Source organism: Sciurus carolinensis, chromosome 9 (assembly GCF_902686445.1).
Source record: "Sciurus carolinensis chromosome 9, mSciCar1.2, whole genome shotgun sequence".
Classification (NCBI taxonomy): domain Eukaryota; kingdom Metazoa; phylum Chordata; class Mammalia; order Rodentia; family Sciuridae; genus Sciurus; species Sciurus carolinensis.
In genome coordinates, this window is record NC_062221.1 from 42748714 (window position 1) to 42767200 (window position 18487).

General features: G+C 38.8%; 1 protein-coding gene and 1 pseudogene across 2 annotated transcripts in view; one reads left to right on the forward strand and one right to left on the reverse strand.

Moving 5' to 3' along the window:
• Fndc3b (fibronectin type III domain containing 3B) overlaps nucleotides 1-18487 on the forward strand; it is a 338390-nt gene that overhangs the window by 13961 nt on the left and 305942 nt on the right. The window lies entirely within an intron of this gene.
• LOC124993597 (growth arrest-specific protein 7-like) lies at nucleotides 7618-8523 on the reverse strand (annotated as a pseudogene).

The following is an 18487-nucleotide window of genomic DNA, read 5'->3' on the forward strand; positions in this document are numbered from 1 at the left end:
CCAGTCTCCAAGAACCCCTTTCAGATTGGAGTATTTGTTTTTTCTTCTCCCCATAACTTTTTTATTGGTGCATTATAGTTGTACATGATGGTGGGATTCATTGTTATATATTCATACATGCACAAATGTAATAGTATAATTTCACCAATATCATATTGGTGTATTTGCTTATCTTTAGTAAATTTCAGTTCTAGCCAAGAAATGTTTTCTATAATATTTTCCATGAAAAAGTGTAGAATGATTTTCTAGAAAGTTTAATTGCTAGTTATGTCAGGTTAAAAGGAAATCTTTTTAGAGAAACCATTTTTCTTTGGTATTTCTTAGCAAATTATCACACAGTTTTCCTTTTTAGAGGGCAGGTGAAACTACTCACTTCACTTGCAGTTAATATTTTTGGTAGGAAGGTAAATCCCTAAAGTCATCATTAGAGTGGGAGGGTTGAGCCTAAGTGCTCTGGAAACAGATCTGAGTTTGAGACCCTGTAGTGCGAATTTCCAACTCTGCTTCGGTTGCTTAATAATCTCTGTGTTTTCATCAGTGAATAGAAATGGTTAGGACTATTTTAACTCATCATAGTGCTTTGAACAAGTACTTAATAAGTGATAGTTGTCCTTTTATTATTTTATTGCTTTATTCTGTGCCCATAGAGAGGTTTGCTAGATGTATTTCTTAAGGGGATGATTTTTTTTTAAATCCCCAGTTATTTTTAAAGTGTGGGTGAACATTAGTTAACAGTTTTGTATTGGTCTTGCCGTTGACTCCTGACTGCTTTGCATTTCATCCCTAAAGTCATTCTTGAGCTGTTTATCTTAGTAAGGTAGTGTGGACATAAAATGAAATAATGTACACAAAAAGCACTTTGGGGGAAAAAGCATGTCTGAATCCCAAGCAGTACTTAGTTATGACTAGTGCTATTTCTACCAATATTGTCCTTCCTCCCTTTCTCCTAAAGAGAGGTTGTTCCTTCTTAAGTAGATATATGACAGCTCTGCTTCCTCTCCTCAGTCTAGGATCAAAGGAAGTTGTAATAAAGGAGAGTCACTCCCTCCCATTCCTTCTCCTTTTTGTGGATGTTGTTCTAACTTTTTAAGAGAGATCAGGCCTTGACATTAGCGGGTGAAACCGTGGGGCTCCCAGGACCCACCTTTCATCTCTGGGTCACCACCTCAGAGGAGTTCTTCATCCCTGCAATGGCGTCAGGACTCCTCTGCAGGGAATGGTGCTCAGCAGGTTAAGACCTGGAAGAATTGCTGAGAATGTTAACCACCTTTGTTGCTCCTTGTTAGGATGTTCTTTCTTTAAAACAGACTGGCAGAGGTGTCAATGAATAGTTTTCTTGGTTTTTAGAGTGCCTAAACCTTGTCAACCTATTGTAAATTGGGAGTCTAGCTTCAAAAAAAGTAAAGGAGATGAGAAAGCTGAGTTTCAGCTGATTGTTTACTGGCAGGTTTATTCTGGACATAAACACAGTAGAATGGAAAGAATAATAGGGATTGGGGCCTGTCTTGTTCCATGAGAGGGAATGAACCAGTGTTAGATTTTAATGTGGGGGTGAGGGGTGGGAAATAACATCCACTTTAAAAACAAAAATCAAAACAACAAAGCAAAAAGGACCTGGAGTTGTGGCTCAGTGGTAGAGCACTTGCCTAGCATATGTGAGGCACTGGGTTAGATTCTCAGCACCACATATAAATAAATGAATAAATTAAAGGTCTATCAACATATGAAAAAAATATTAACCAAAAAAGAAAAGAAAAAGAAAAAAGAAACCAGACAGTCAATGCAGGCTAACTGATGAAAATTAAAGGTCAGTTTCTTCAGAGCCCCATCTCAGTGAAGCCTTGGGCCATGTTAATAATGGCAATCCCATTATTTTCTTTACAGTAGGCAGGAAATGCTGTCTACACCCATTAGATTTGTTCAAGTGGACCCTGGCTGGAAATGAAGAAAATTTAATTTTCTGACCTGCAGGGAGAAGAAAAAAAAATCAAAGAGCCCTGCATACAGTTTGATACTTGGGCTGGAATAAGAAGAGTGTCTTTTTTGAAAACCTGAAATTCTTAATCTCAATTATTAGAATACTTGTCTCTTAATCTCATCAAAATTATGAATGGATTTGTGGGCATGTTATGTGTGTGGACAGACTTGATGGATGTCAGAACTGCCCCAGTTCTGGACTTTTTAACCATATGTTTTCAAACTGCCCAGCTGTTCACATATCCCTCTGGTTGCTAGAGACTTGCTTGAAGGAAGACTTTGTTAAGGTTTCTCAGATTACTTTGCTTTTCAAAAGCAACATTCCTGTTGAAGAAGATCTGTGTATTCATTAGGGCAGTCAGTTGCTTTGTGGTTTCTATAGCAAGAAGGAAAAAATTGGTATTATAGGAATAGAAAAGTGAACCTGTAATAAGTAATACTACTTCACAGTTACATTTCCTAGTATTATGGTTAACTTGGTTTCCACTACTACTTTTTTTAAAAATATATTTTAGTTGTAGATGGACACAATACCTTTATTTTATTTATTTTCTTATTTTTATGTGGTGCTGAGGTTTGAACCCAGTGCCTCACATGTGCTAGGCAAATGCTCTACCACTAAGCTACAACCCAGCCCCTCCACCAGTACTTTTATTTATGTGCTTTGTTTAAGAATGAAGTCTTAAATTTTTTGTTTTTTAAATTTGAGCAAGTTGATGTCCTTCTTATATCTTTACTGTTTTTTTTTGTAAACCAAAGATTTTTATTGCTATTTTGACATATTCTTTGATTCATTGGAATATCCTATTGCAGATCCTTATTTGGCAATTCATTCTTAGACACTCAATATCTATCAGATATCCCCATGAAATACATTAGGAGAGGAGAGTCTTCAGGTCGCAGGGACTTGTTTAAAGTCATAGGAGGAGTCAGTACTAGAGGCAACAGATATTTCAGTCTTTGTGTCAAAAGTAGGTAAAATAAATTAACACATCTTAATGGCTACTGAGAAAAACCCCTTGCACCATAATTTCAAGTCATATTTTCATTTTGCATCAGCTACACACATTACACTTTCTCATTGCATCCTGAATTGATACATTGGAAAAATGAGAAGCTTCTGTTATCTTCACAGGAAGACAGTGGCGAACTAAGGAAGTTTTTTGGACGTTTTCCTGTCTTAATTCTTAAAACCCTCAGCAGTTGCCTGGAGTGGTGACCATTTTGCCTCTGACATTTTGCTTGGTTGTCATCAGTACCAACCTTTTCCTTTATGTCTACTTTCCTCATTTATTTGTCACTGTAACTACTTACAAGAAGCTTTATGTGGAGTTCTTGATTTTTTTAATAACTAGTATTAATATTATAACTTAAATGTTTTATAAAGTACTTTTTGATAGCATGTGACATATTTAGGGGAATGCTTTTTTAAACCTTTTCCAAATTTGTATTTCATTTATGAAATTATGGGCCTTTCTAGTGGCCTTTTTCATAATAAGGGTCAGAGGAGCCATAAACCCTCCCAGTGTTTTTTTTTTTTGATAACTCTGATATCAGTTGTGCCCTATGGTGTGGGGAATTTGAAGCTTACATATAGAAACAGGCACTTTGAAGAAGTGTTGATATTCAAAGAGTGGGAGTCATGTATATATGTATTTTTGGGGGGCGGGGGAGAATGGAGGATTGCACTCAGGGGCATTCAGTCACATCCCAACCCTATTTTTTGTATTTTATTTAGAGACAGAGTCTCACTGAGTTGCACAGTGCCTTGCTTTTGCTGACACTGGCTTTTGAACTTGGGATCCTCCTCCTTCAGCCTTTCAAGCCACTGGGATTATAGGCGTGTGCCACTGTGCCCAGCTGGGAATCATACTTTGATTTGAAAAATTACCTTTTTTTTTGGTACCAGGAATAGCACTTAACCACTAAGCCACATCCACAGCCCTTTAAAAAATTTTTTTAGAATTTTGAGACAGAGTCTTGCTAAGTTGCTTATAGGGCCTTGCTACATTGCAGAGGCTGGCTTTGAACTTGTGATCCTCCTGCTTCAGCCTCCCAAGCTACTTGGATTACAGGCATGTGATCTGGGAGCTTGGGTTTAAAAGTGTTTGTATGGATTATTAGCTGACTAACTGGACTCTTGTAGACTGTCTGACCTATTCATTTGAAATCTATCTAGTACATTTAAGTTTGGCAAGAAATCAGGCACAGACACATTAAGCATACTATTTACTTTTCTAAGTCAATAACGTCATTCATTTTGCAATGGAAAATAATCATTGAAAATATTATGCCTGATAGCCTATATAAACTCGCTTAACCTTTAGTGTAATGGTATTTTTTTCCAGGATGCTGACCAGATGATTACGTGTAAGGATGTTTATCTATAGTCCAGCAAAATTAAAACTTTTAGGCAAATAGAAGGCATGTATCACGTGTATTTTGAGTTGTCCTTCTGAATTATTTGGTTAGTGAGAACCTTCATTTTGAAATGTTTCAAACCGAACCTTCAGCTTTGGGGAATACATACTTGAATTTTGCAAGAATGTGAGGATTTATCCAGTTAGTTAGTTCCTATTAGTGGTGAGAGATCTTTGACCTAATTGACTGGTGCTTATTAAATGCTTATTTTCTTCCAGAGTACTTCCGTCATGAAGGGAGAGCCCCCATAGGGAACAGTGAGTGGAGCCAGTTGACAGGTTTTTAGTGTTCTCTTATAGGATTCTTACAACTCAATCTTGTTGTAAATCCTCTGAATCAGTAATGAAACATGGTGGATTTTAATTTAAAATTGTAGATTCTTTTGCTCTGGAATAGGAATGGTGTTGGTGTGTTCTCAGTTTGGTGGTAGCCATGGGCAGGGGGTAAGGCCCATTACATGCCTTCCTCTGAATCCTCCAGGTCATAAGGCTGATTGGTCACTGCAGTGAGAGAAAACCCTCTAGTGTGGCTCACTCCATACTTTTCATTTTCCATTAGAAGAGGTAGAAGATTAACAGATGAGTTGCATGAACCAGTACCTGAAGCCTAGGGTATCTTCATTTCAATCCCAGTAGTGTTGATTTGAGTGTAATCCTAAAGGTGTAGCAAGAGAAGGAACAGGTTGATTCCTCTTTGTGTTACTTTCCCACAAAAATTTAAGTTCTTTGAAGGGAGACACCATGTCTTTATTGTATCCTTATAGTGTCTGGCAAACAATTAGTTCTCAGTTAGTGTTTACTGAATGAATAACTTAACGAGGGAGCAAGATGTGTCGATACTGAGAGACTAGGTGCTTAAACCCGAAGGCTATGTTTGATTTTAATTTTAAAACCATGTTCTAGTTCTATTTCTTTGAAGTATATGAAATTTTTAACTAAAAGGAATAACTGGGATTCCTGAAAATATGTGCAGGTAGAAAGATTTTTAGTGTTCAGTCAAGAGTTACTGTATTGCAGGTAATAGAAGCCTGCCCAAGCTGACTTATTCAAGGTTTGATTTGTTGGAGGGAAATGAGGACAGTGTCACTGGTCCTCCTGAGCTGCTGGAACCAGCTATGGGAAGTCACTGGGAGCCAGGCTTATGTCCTCCCTCCTTCCCTCCTTTCCTTCCAACCAACCTTCCTTCCTTCCTTCCTTCCTTCCTTCCGCTCTTTCTGTAGAGTCCATCTTATATGAATGCTTGATGCTTCTAAACTTATAAGGTTGTTTCAGTTTTAATTATTTCCTTACAAAATGGCCTAATTTGTGTATTACATTTTAATGACAAAATTTAAAGGTGTGGATGATAGATAAATTGTTTTAGAGCCATTTAAGAGCAAATTCCTTTCTGTGAGGGTCATTTATAATCTGTGAGGAAAGAAGCCTATATAAAAAAGAAATGACTGTTATTCAAGACAAATAGTGATGTTCCGTATTTTCCTGTCTTTTTTGTTTCTTTAAAAAAATGAACTGTGGTAAGACATGACTAGGTTGATTTCTTCCATTAAATTACCTCAGAAACTATACCCAGTCTATTAATTGCTTTGTTCAGTGGACAGGAAACGGTTGTTTGTACAAGTTACACAATCTTAATGAAGTTGGGGCAAGGAACCAAAGAGATCTCTGATCCTTTTTTTGAATTAACCTTTTGGTTCCACAAACTAAACGTATGATGCATGAACCAGGTTGGGGGGTGGCACTTAACCAAAAAAATGTTAACTTCTTATCAGAATGGCTGCTTGTTTAGGGATACTGAGAAAAGTGGGTGCCCGAGATCATCACACTGATGCTGAGGTTAAGTCTGTCCATTTTACTTCCTTAATGGTTTCTTATACATGCAGTGAAGGAGAAGTCCTGAAACTGGTCTCTGCCAGTATTACAATGAAGTAGTCAGTCCTCATTCCCTCCCTTCCTAGCCCCTTCTTGAAGGCTATTTGTAAATTTATCTTTTTTCTTTTCTGGTATTGGTAAATTGTCTTCTTTCTTCCCACCATGCCTGTTACCCTGTCTCTAGTACTCCAACTGAAAGCTGTTTTTCTTTTTTGAAAGTAGGATTTTTCTCTTCATCACTTTTTGAGAATTCTTTAAATGTTATGATTAGCATTTTATAATTTGGATAGAACTGATTTTATATATAGTATTTCTAAGTACTTTTCTGACTGCCTAAGTTTTAATATACTTGTCAATTTTTTTTTGTCCAATTTTCCCTCCCTTCTCCTTTCCCTCCTTTATTCTGATTTCTCATAATTATTTCCCAAAGCCTCCACCCTTTTTTTTTTTGTTTTTTGTACTGGGGATTGAACCCAGGGGCATCTACCACTGAGCTATATCCCCAGCCTTTTTATTTTTTTATATTGTGACAGAGTCTCATTGAATTGCCCAGGCTGACCTCCAACTTGCAGTCATCCTGCTTCAGCCTCAGGAGTAACTGGGATTATAGATGTTTGCCACCATGCCTGGCTGAAAATAACAGTTTTAAATAAGTAATGAGTAGTAGAGGTTAGAGCGAATGGAGGATGAATGAAGAATTAAGAGAATGGAGGCAGAGTCAGAAAATAGTTAACTTTTGTGACCCCTCTGAGGGAAGTGAAATTTTACATGAGTGAATGCTGCAAAAATCACAGTTCACTCTCATAGGATATTAAGATTCCTCTCTTGAAGGATCCATTGACATTTCTTGCATGCTTGGATCTTTTGCTCCCTTTCTTCTTTGTTAAATACTTTTTTACATATATATATTATTATTACATATTATTACATATATACATATTTTTATTATATATTACATATATGTATATGAAATATATATGTAATATATATGTTATTACACACACACACACACACACACACACACACATATATATATACACACACATACATTTTTTTTTTTTTTTTCAGCCTCAGTTTGTTCTCAGAGCAAGAAGCATGGCATGGGGTTTGGGGGCTTCAGTCTTAGAGACAAGGGCAGGGTTGCAGGTCTGTCTTCTTGGCCTGGGAATATTTGGGATCCCCCAGCTGGGCCCTCCAGGTCACCCTTCTGGAATCGCCAGCTCTCTCCTCTCTCCTCAGTGGACAGGAGAGTGGGTGGGAGGGCAGCTTCACCTGGCAGGAGACACCATCTCATCTCTGTGGGACACCCAGCCCTGCTCCTGGGCAGGACCCCGGGGCCACACAGGCGTGTCTAGATCTGCACGTCCACAGAGCGAATGTTGCCGTTTTGTGCTCTCTGACCCACAGCTCTCTGTCTTTGGCTGGGTCCACTTTTCGAAGCAGTTGGTCCACAGGCTCAACTGTGCTTTGGTTGAACATGTCCGTCTCGTGCCGCAGCTGTGTGTACTGGCACAAATGTTGGCAGATCATCTCCACCCTCTCCACTTCCAGTCGCTCCAGCTCCAAAGTGGTGGTCATCATCTCTTCAAACCACTTGGACTGGGCCTGGTTGTAGAGGTCCACACAGTGCATGAGGTCATCACCAGCCTGTGCGGCCTTTCTTCGGGCCTTCTTGATGTCCTCCTCTGTCTTGTTGCTTAGCCTGATCTCCAGCTGCTGGGTCTTCATCTCCAGGTCTCTCTGCCGCTCTGTGAGGGCTTTCCGGGCCTTCTCCACTGATGCATAGTGGCTGGTGAGTTGCTTGCGGAGGTCAGCGATATGGTGGTCACACGTTTTCATGTCTTTCTTGAAGTTCTCATGAAAGTTCATTAGGGGCCCCTCTACCTTGCTGTGAAGCTTGGCGGAGAACTTGAGATGCACTTCTGCTTCATGTGTCGGGCTCTTCTTCACCTGAGCCCACGCTTCTCCCAGGGAGCCTTCCTCCTGTGCAGCCAACGAGTTCTGGGAGAGCTTAGCCAAGTTCTTTGCATATTCTTCTTCAATCTTTATCCTCTCTCGGACAAATTCAGACATTTCTTTCTGCATTTGTTTGCCCTTCAGTTGTTTTGGAGCAGCAGTTTGAACCCCGCCAGGGTGCCATTGCCTTCGGGTCTTTCTTATCAGCCCAGAAGTAGTCACAGGGGCTCCACTGCATTGGCTTCAGCAGCTGCTGTTCAGGCATTGTGTCTGGGTGAGGGAATGTCACAAGATTTATCATCTTCTCTGTGTGGTCACCTTTATTTTCAGAATTATGTATTTTTCTTCATTGTCTGAAGTTCTGTCTTCTAGTGGTCTCCTCTGTTGGTGCTACTTTTCATTGACTTTTTATTTTGGTTTATTGATTCCTTCATTTCAAAGATTTCTTCTAAGGATCTTTATCTCTTTATTTAAGTTATCTTCCTTCTCCTGAAACATAGCTCCGATTTTACTCTCTATATCCTTAAAGTTGTGAAGCAGTTATTACTAAGTAAATTCTGAACTCCTTCTCTGACATTTCTTCTACTGGTTTGTCAATGGAGTCTATAATTGGAGCATCCTGGTTTGTTTGGAGTGCTTTATTCCCTTTTCCCTTTTTTTTTTTTTCATTTTGTTTGTGTGTCTTCCCATCTAGCCGTGGGGAGCTGAGGCAGTACAGTTTCTACCCTGTAGACTTATAGTGTCCCTGAAGGTTTCCAGTACCTCACAAATCTGGGTTTCAGTTTCCATAGGCTCTGCCATGATGCAGTCCCAAGATGGCTCCTGAATCGCAGACGATCCTATTACATATTTTTTAAGTCACTACTATTGTGTATATTCCCCATTTTTCTTTAGATGTTCTACAGTTCCTTAAAATAATATGGCATTCTTAGTCTTTTCTTATACTTTATTCTGTGCCATTTACATTATCACCCCTACCCCAAAGTGTCTTTAAAATCCTCTGCTTTTTGTTTCATTTCTTCTAAAAATATTTTTTAGTTGTAGATGGACACAATATCTTTATTTTATTTTTTTATGGTGCCAAGGATGGAACCCAGTGCCCCGCATGTGAGAGGCAAGCACTCTGCTATTGAGCTATGGCCCCAACCCCTGCTTTTCTCTTTTATATTGTACTTCTGTTCTTGGGATTGTTGATGTCCTCCCTGCTACCCATTCATATCTGGTGATATCTGCTTTGGAATTTCCACTTGCCTGAGAAACCAAATCTTTGGAAAAGGTAATTCTGTCAGCATTCCCTTCTCTTCCTTTCCTAACCCCAAAGAGAGAAAGAGTGTCCCTTTGTGCATCCCTGCAATGAGACATTTGCATGAAGGTGTCTGTTATTTTCCTGTATTCTCAGTTTATTGTGACTGCTGGATAAGATTGCTAGTCTCTTTTTTCTTTTCAGGGTTGGACACAGGAGCCCCATTTGGAATTGGCACAGGATAGTTAGATACCATTAATTAAGTAATGATTACATGGTTCTTTGAAGACCCTCCCCCTGGGGGAAAAAAAAAAAAAAGAAGAAGCTCCTCAAAGAGGTGAGCTGGTACAGTCAGGATGGGATGATCTAATACCCTTTGGTACAATTCTCTTACTTTGAATTTGTGATTTATCCTCAAAGGATTTTTTTTTTTCCTTCTGAAGGGTAAGATCCTGCTGTGGTCCTAATATTTATGTCATCCTACAATTCATGTGTTGAAATCCTAACCTCCTAGGTGATGGTAGTAAGAGATGGGGCATATAGGAGGCTATTAGGTCATGAGGATGAAGCCCTCTCGAATGGGATCATTGCCCTCATAAAAGGGCCTAGGGAGCTTGTTTGCCTCTCCCACCATGTGAGGACTCAGCAAGAAAGTATAGTTTATGGTTCAGGGGAAGACCCTTATAGACACCATATCTTCTGGTGCCTTGATCTTGGACTTCCAGCCCATAGAACTATAAGAAATAAATTTCTGTTGTTTATGTTACCCAGTCTAAGGTATTTTGTTATAGCAGCCCAATTGGACATACCCATTATTACCTATTTTATGTTTTTATTTGTAATCTATTTGCAGTTTAATTTTATAATTCATGGTTAGCTAGTTTTTACTTATCTTTTTCTCATTTTTATTTATTTATTTAAAAGTTTTTTTTAAGTTGTTGATGGACCTTTATTTTATGTTTATATGTGGTGCTGAGGATTGAACCCAGTGCCTCACACATGCTATGCGTGTGCTCTTTCCACTGAGCCACAACCCCAGCCCTTACTCGTTTTTAAACTCCTTACAATTTATCTTTGTAAGAATCAGTCTATACTTGGTACATGTTCAGATCGTTCAGTTTAAAATGTTTTATTTAAAAACATAAGATAGTTCTGCAATGCTAAGTGCAACTTCAGAGATAACTTTGATTTCTTTGAACCCTGCAGAAAGATATTTACTGGAAGTCCATAGCATTGCTGGTTGACATCTTTCTACTCTTGTGCTCCAGGGGACTACTAACAAATTTAAACCTCTGAGCTTTCAAGTGGCACTTACTGTCAGTGGCTTATTATATGAAATTGGTTTCAGACTTTGCAAGATTTATATCTTTTGAAGAGATGTTGAGAGCTTTGACTTCATTCACCATTGCTGTAGTGTTTAGCACATAGTAGGCTGCCCATTCAGTGTACTTGATGAAAAAAGTGATCTTGCTGATCACTGGGGTTTAAAAAGAAGTCCCCAGCAACTTTATAGGTCACTATCAATCTGAAGTTCACCCTTGTTGCCTCATGTATTATGTGACCCCACCTTTATTGCAGCCTTCTGGATATCCTAGTCTCTGCAGGGGACAGAATCTTAGACTTCCATGTGCCTTTTCAGAAATGGGATTGAGCATGCATATTGACTTCAGTCTAGTCCAGATTGAAACTTTTAGTGAAACTTATGGAACATCTTACTTCCTGTCTGTGAAATAGGGTAATAAGCCCATACAGGAAAAGAGGCTGTGTTGTTCAGAATGACATGATCACTGTTCAGTTTGGAGTAGTGAAAAGTAGGCAGATTGATTTGGAAGCACTTTGTTTTTACTACATGTGTAAAACTCCTGGGAGCTCTGAGTAGGATGTGAGGTGCTCCCTTTGGCTGTGCATTAGCAATGTGGCAGTTACTGATCTGTCATTTACTTTGAAAAAGGAATTACAAAGTTTTGGCCTCGTGCCTGGAGTAGCTCCAGATGGTCAGAAAAGATTTTTATATTGAAGTCAGAAAGTATATTGCAGTGATAGAATTAGGCTTGTCATGTTTATGTTAGAACACTGGCTTCCTACTTTATTCCTCTGCAAATTTTTTTTTTCTTCTTTTTTTTTCTTCCCCAGAGGGAGTGAGGGGAGGACAATATTGCTTTAGCACTATGGAATCTAATATTTGGAATATCTTTGTTCATGCTGAAAGTGAGTGACATAGAGATACAATATGTGGTTAATATAGTTGCTTTTTGTCAACCTCAGTCCCCCTGATAATTTAGTATTTACCAGAAATTCACAAAGACTTGGAATGTGGAAATACACCAAGACCATTCTAGCCTGTTGGAGAGGTCAGACGCTTCCTTTGGATTGCATTTGCTTCTCTGATAACCTGACTGTTAGCCCACAACTATTACTGTAGTTTTCCTTACTTCATCTTTCCTCCTCTTTCCTCATGATTCTGTGGTCTCTAGAGTAATGAAGTTTCAGTGTCTAGTGTGGGTAGAATATGGGGCCTGGGAGATGAACAGTACAGGGGCAGTTGTACTAACCAGAATTCACCAGGTTTGCTGTTCTGGGCACTAGCTCATCTTTTAAGTTACACACATGATCTTATGTTCTTCCATATCAACCATAGAAGGGGAAGGATGTGAATCTTCTTTTCCAGATGAGAAAACTGAGACTCAGTGAGGTAATATCTGCCCAAGTAACAACTAGGAAACTCCCATCTGCACCCTGCTCACATACAGTGTGGAGAAATTTATTACAAGCTTCCTGCCCTTTCAGGGTAGAGGTGACTGCAGGCGACAGGAAATAAAGCTCATTTTCCTCTGGGAAACTTGGGCTTGTCTGAGTTGAGCCTTTTAGTACAGCTTGGTCACAAGGTGCAGATTAAGACCTGAACCTGCCTGCTGTGGCTTCCAGACTGCTTTCAGTTACTTTTGTGGTTATTGAGTAACTTGGGGAGCTTGAAGAACATTAACAGAGTTTTATGTTTTCGAAGAAAAGTGTTGCATAGGGGAAGTGGCATCAAGTTGCATACTTCAGAACAGAATTATCTCTTTTGATATTTTGATATAAATTGATAAAAAAATTACTAAGTTTGATAATTATACTTAGTTTAATTGGTTGCAAGGGTGTTTGACATAGGGTACTCTTTTGAAGCACCTTTATTGGAAAGTGTAAAGATTTTTGTTGTGGTTGTTCTTTTGCAGACATACGGTGTCCTTATTGTGGGTGGATGGGACTTGGAACAGCCTACCCTTCTTTCAGAGTGCAGCTCTTTCTGAGTCCCTGCTTCAGGTAGACTCGTTTCTGAGTGGGTGCTATTTCCTTGTGAAGACCTAAGACTTGGTCAGCAGCTCTGTCCTCACTCAGTCTTCCACGAGGTATTGGAATCCTCTGGACTTTATTGTTCTGCTTCATAGTTTTACCTTTTAAATTGCCCATTGTTTAGATATTATTTAGGCAGTAGTAGTATTTTTCTATACAGATAACATGACATTGTAATTAGTTCACCAGGTCTTTTGAGATTGGGTCTTAAGCCATGGGAACAGCCAGCTTTGATTGATGTGCTGTTTGAAGTCACACTGCCTTTTTGATGAGAAGGATGAAAGTGGTGTGGAGGTGAGTTTGTCTGGTTTAATGTAAATCTAGTCTGTGAGGCTTTTCTGTATTCACAAAGGCACCAGAGTGGGAGGCTTGGTTTCTTTGCTTGTTGTTACTTTGTTTTACTTGTGAATGAAGCACTAGTGCAGTTATTTTATAAGTGATCATAAAATAAGTGTACATTTTATTAATGTTTTATATGATCAGAAAAAAGGCAAACACTATGAGTCCTAGAGCTACAGTTATATCAAGGATTTCCTATAGGAAATGAAGTCTCTATTGGGTTTTTGCTGTAGTCTACACCTGGATCAGTAGAGTGAAATGTCATCACCCTTGAAAAAATTGTTTAACAGGCCTTTTAGGAGACTTTAGAAGTCTGCATCTTCTTAGAGCCTTGTGGCCAGGAGGTAGTACTACAGGACAGGCCCTTTCACTGGCTTAGGGGAATTTCCTTCACTTCTTACCCTTATGACATACTAAATGCATTTTAGGGGTTCCCCCCTCCTACTTGTTCTGAAGAGACTTCCTCTGGGAATTAATGGTAGAGTACTTGTGGCTTCTGAGAGCAGAGAGTGTTCAGGGTATCTTGTTCCTCTCCCTGTGAACCTCATGACAGGGGTTAGCTTTCTGCTCAGGCAGCACACCGTGTTCCCCTCTGTAGGATCCCTCCCCAGCTCTTCCAGGTACAGAGTGGCTACCTAGGTTTTTGTTTGCATTTCCCAACTCTTAGATCCATAATAGTGGAACTCACTCTATAGCCCCTGTATTTATCAGCTTTTTGTCATTGTGACACAATTCCCTGAGAAAATCAATCTAAAGATTTTATTTTGGCTCATGGATTCAGAGGTCTTAGTCCACAGTTGATTGGCTCAGTTGTTTCTGGACCTGTGGCAAAGCAGAACATCGTGGCGGGGAGTGTGTGGCATAGAGCTGCTCACCTCATGGCAGCTGGGAAGCAAAGAGAGAGCCCAAGGAAGGAATGTGGTCCCATTGTATACTTCAAGGGCATGTCCCCAGTGACCTGACTTCTAAAGGTTTTCCCAGTAGAGCCACAGCTGGTGACCAAACCACAAGGGCCTTTGGGGGTCATGTAAAACCAAAACTCTTTTCAGGGGCTTCTGTTTTGTCCTTTATACTGTTGTCATTAGTTACCTGCCTCTTTCCCCACTGGTCTCCAATTCTGAGCTCTTCCAGAGGAATTGTAAGCTCATTTTTTTTTTATCCCCGGTGTCAGAGCTGATGCTGTGGGATATATGCTGAAGGGGACTGAGCAAGAGCACAGGAAAAAAGAAAATAAGAAATGAGCAGGCTCCCAGACTCTCAGTACTTAACCCCTCTCTTGCTTGAATAAATGTGTGAATCTGTCCTTTAGAACTGCTGGCCAAATATTTGGGCAAACTATATTTTTCAGTTTAAATTTATTTTTTGTGGTGTGGGATCAAACACGAATTCATTTTTTGAGGTGTATGTAGACCCTTTGGTTCTTATAGCAAGAATGAAAACATTTGGTAGGGAGATTTAATAACAATCCCAGACAGAGTATGTACTATGTGCCAGACACTGTTCTGAGTGCTTTGTATGCATTTCTTCATTCACTCTTCAGTTTCTTGCAGGAGGTTCTTTACCACCTTCACTTTATGAATGAAGAAACTGTGGCACTGAGGATAAGCTCCTTGTCAGAGGTTAATGCTAGTTAAAGTTGTAGAGTCAGAGTTTGTTCCCAGGTAGTCAAGGTCTTTGGCCGTGTTGTGTGAGATGGGAAGGGACATAACACCCCCCCCACACACACACTGAAATCTCAGATTCCTTTGTGAACCTTTCTGTGTTGCTCATTTCTTTGTTCTTCATATAGTTATTTGGGTCAACCTCTTATCTTTTGCTGTAGAATGTCACTGTCAACTTCCTTGACCTAGTAACTGCCTGGTGAGATTTGCCAGCTCTGCCAGTCAGTTCTACCTTAGTGGGTCACCCCAGGACCTGGTGTAAGGGCATTTCAGACTCGAGAGATGGCTTTGCTGTTGACTCTTCCCTTCATTGGAAGCAGATAGTTCTGTCTATCTTTAATGAGATCAGATTAAAGGTTCTTGGTTATTTGCACATTTTACTTTGCTAAGCAAAATGTTTGGTAAAAGATTTGCTGGCTTTTATGTGGCTAGAGTGAGCAATTATCTCTATTAAGGCAAAGGTTGAGATCTTCAAGAATTAGTGAATTGCTAAGTTCTTGTTGCATGTCTCGGGTCCCACTGAAATGCCTCCCTTTCTGGCCTCTGACTCCATTCTCGCTTTTCGTAGTACTTGACTCTTCACAGTGTCTGACTTTGCAGAGTACCTTGGAGATGTGCTGGCCGAAAGGCTCTTGTTTCATCATGTCCAGGAGGAAACTGTAGAGTCTGGCTGACTATTTCATTTAGTCCTCTTCATTTTTTTGGCTTTTCCTCCCCGTCCAGTTCTAAGTAGGAAAATGGCCCAGAATCATTTTTAGGGGGACTTCTAAAATTGTTTACAAACTGATGCCTTATGGTTAAAATAACACTTTGTTTTTTTACAAAGCCGTTTTATATATATTTTCTAATGCATTATTCTCAAAGTGACACTATGAAGTAAGCAAGTAGACATTATCCCAGTTTATGGGGCAGGGGGTGGGGGGAACTAGTTGGAGTGAGTGTGCCTGTCCAAGAGCATCTCTGCAAACAAAGGGAGAAATTGGGACAATTCAAGTTCAAGGCCCCCTCCCTCTTTCTTTCCAGGACATGAATTTGTCTCAGAATTGGCTAGCCTCTAATTGAAAATCTCTAGGTACACACCTTTTGCACTTTGGAAATTATGTGAATGTTAAAATATTTTCATCCTGCTGACAATTCCCCTGTTATTAGAGTATTTTGACATTCATTTTTATTATTGGAGGATGGAGTTAGAAATCACTCTACTTACCACAATTGTATAATTTCAGAAGTTCTAGTACTAAACTGGGGATCCATCAATAGAATGCAGCCTCTTAATAGCCTTTAAAAAAGGGGCACATTTTGGACTCAAGAATTATGATATCAAAGTAAAACCCTTGACTATTTCTGAGGTGTGTTAGCTAATCTACCCTGTGGTTTATGTCTTTCTTTGGAATTGGCGAAGAAAAGACAAGTAAAGTCCAAAACCAAGTCATATGAAAGAATTAGCACTCCTCTGGGCATGCATTTGTTTGGGATAATCATAAATTCTACCGCCTGTGGTGGCTGGTGGGGTGGGGGCAGACAGTAGAAAAAATTGTCCACTTTGGCTGCTGGCTGTGAAACTGGTCCACGCTTGCTATGACTTTTAACCTTTGCCTTTTACTTAAGCAGAAACCCTAACACTTTTCTTAGGTGATTTTTTTTTTTGTCAAGACTGTAATTCATAACATTTTTGATTGTATTCAGAAGTATGTAAAGAAAGAGAATGGTAGTGGATCCCCTTGTACTTATCACCCAACCTCAGCAACCACCAACCCATGTCTACTTTTATCTTTACTCCTGTTCATTTCCCACTTCCCGATGTAATATTTTGAAGCACATCTCAGGTCAATTTCTGTAGTTTTTTGGATAGAGTCTTTCAGAAATATATTTCTTCTAATTGAAAAGAAAAAAGATTTCCAAAAGAAATACTGGAATTTCTGCTACATAATTTGGTGGTCAGAATTATGCAATTTCTAACTAATCAGCACTTTTCAAGTCGACTTTGGTTTTGGCTGACAATTTTTTTTTTCCTACATGAGGAAAATGTTATTAACGGTAATAAATGCATATTTTGATGATGATAAAAGTTGGCCTGTTTTTAACTTTTTTTCTTAATTGAAAAAACACTATGCTTCATAAACTTTTAAACTATCATGTAGCTAGGAACATGTTCTTCAAATTTATGTATTTCTAATCATGACGTTTTTCAGTCATTTCAAATAGCCTAAATATAGTGTACCTTAAGCTTAATCATTAATTTAGACTACTGATTTGGAATTTTCAGTGAAATATAATTTTCATTTAACTTTCCATTTAAACTGTGTATTTGCTAATTGCAGGTGGTTATTAAGGAGAATTCTGAAGGTTTTATAGAATAAGTAAATTGATTCATGGTCTCATTTATCTTTAGGTATATATTTATGTACCTTAATGCTATGAATTCAGCCTGACTTGAAAAAACTAAAGTTACATGTAAAGTTATATGTACATTTAATCAATTAATTGATTCAGTAAAATTTTAATTTTATTATAAGTAATAAAATAAAAAAATAGGAATTTTTAAGTGAAGAGCCTACTTTGTTAAAAGTGACCCTACTTAGAAGGCCAGTTTTGGCTAATGAATCTTAGCTTTTCTCTAAGTGCCCTGGGATATCACGGAGGTTGGTTGTCACAGTCATGCATATGAAAAACATCATAACACTTATTAACTAAAAAAGCCTATGAGCATTTTTTAAAGGTTTTGAAACATATTATAGGGTTTAATAAAAATAATGGCAAATATTTGTGTAGTTCTTGCTATTCTGAGTACTTAGATGTTAACTCATTTGTTCCTTCACTGCAGTCCCATGAGGATAGGTGTAGTCATTATCCTTGCTTTACAGATAAGCAACTGAGAGATGAAGTCACTGGCTACAGTCCCAGTGCTAGTAAGTGATTGAGACAGGGTTAGAATTTAGCAGTTGGCTTTAGAGTTCTGGCTCTTAAACAGCTCTTCTAAGAGTGCCTTGCTGGGTTTATCAGGTAAAGTGCTAATAGTTCATATGCCAGAAACTCATCCCTTTCGTTTTCTTTAGTGAAAATATGGCACTTTTCAGTGTACTGTTCAATAGATTTTTGTGTGCGTGTGTGTGTGGGGGTATTGGGGATTTAACCTAGGGGTGCTCTACCACTGTGCTAATACCCCAAGCCCTTTTTAAAAATGTTTGTATTTTCAAACAGTGTCTTGCTAAGTTGCCGAGGCTAGACTTGAACTTGCAATCCTCCTGCACCAATAGAATTTTTGAAATCATGGAAATATCTTCTCTGCATTATCTAATGTAACTCCTAGGCACCTGTGGCCATTGAACACCTGAAATGGGTGTCTGAGGAATTTAAGATTTTATTTCATTTTAATTACTTTAAGTGGGACAGGGAGGTTTTAGAGTCAGATCTGGAGAATATATAGTTTGTGTTTTCCTGGAGTAAGGACAGCATCTTTACATTTTGTGACTGTCAGTATCTTGACCTCATTAAGGTAGTCAGTGATTATATCATTAAATACTCATGATGTTAATGAGGGTGAAGATAGGTTTACAAATCAGATAATTGAATGTTTTACACTAGAATGTCTCACAACAAAATTCTGTTTGATCACCAACATGAAAGATTATCCATCTCCCACATCTGGAGGCATGGCCTTGTTAATTCCTTTGTAGCTAAGTAAAATT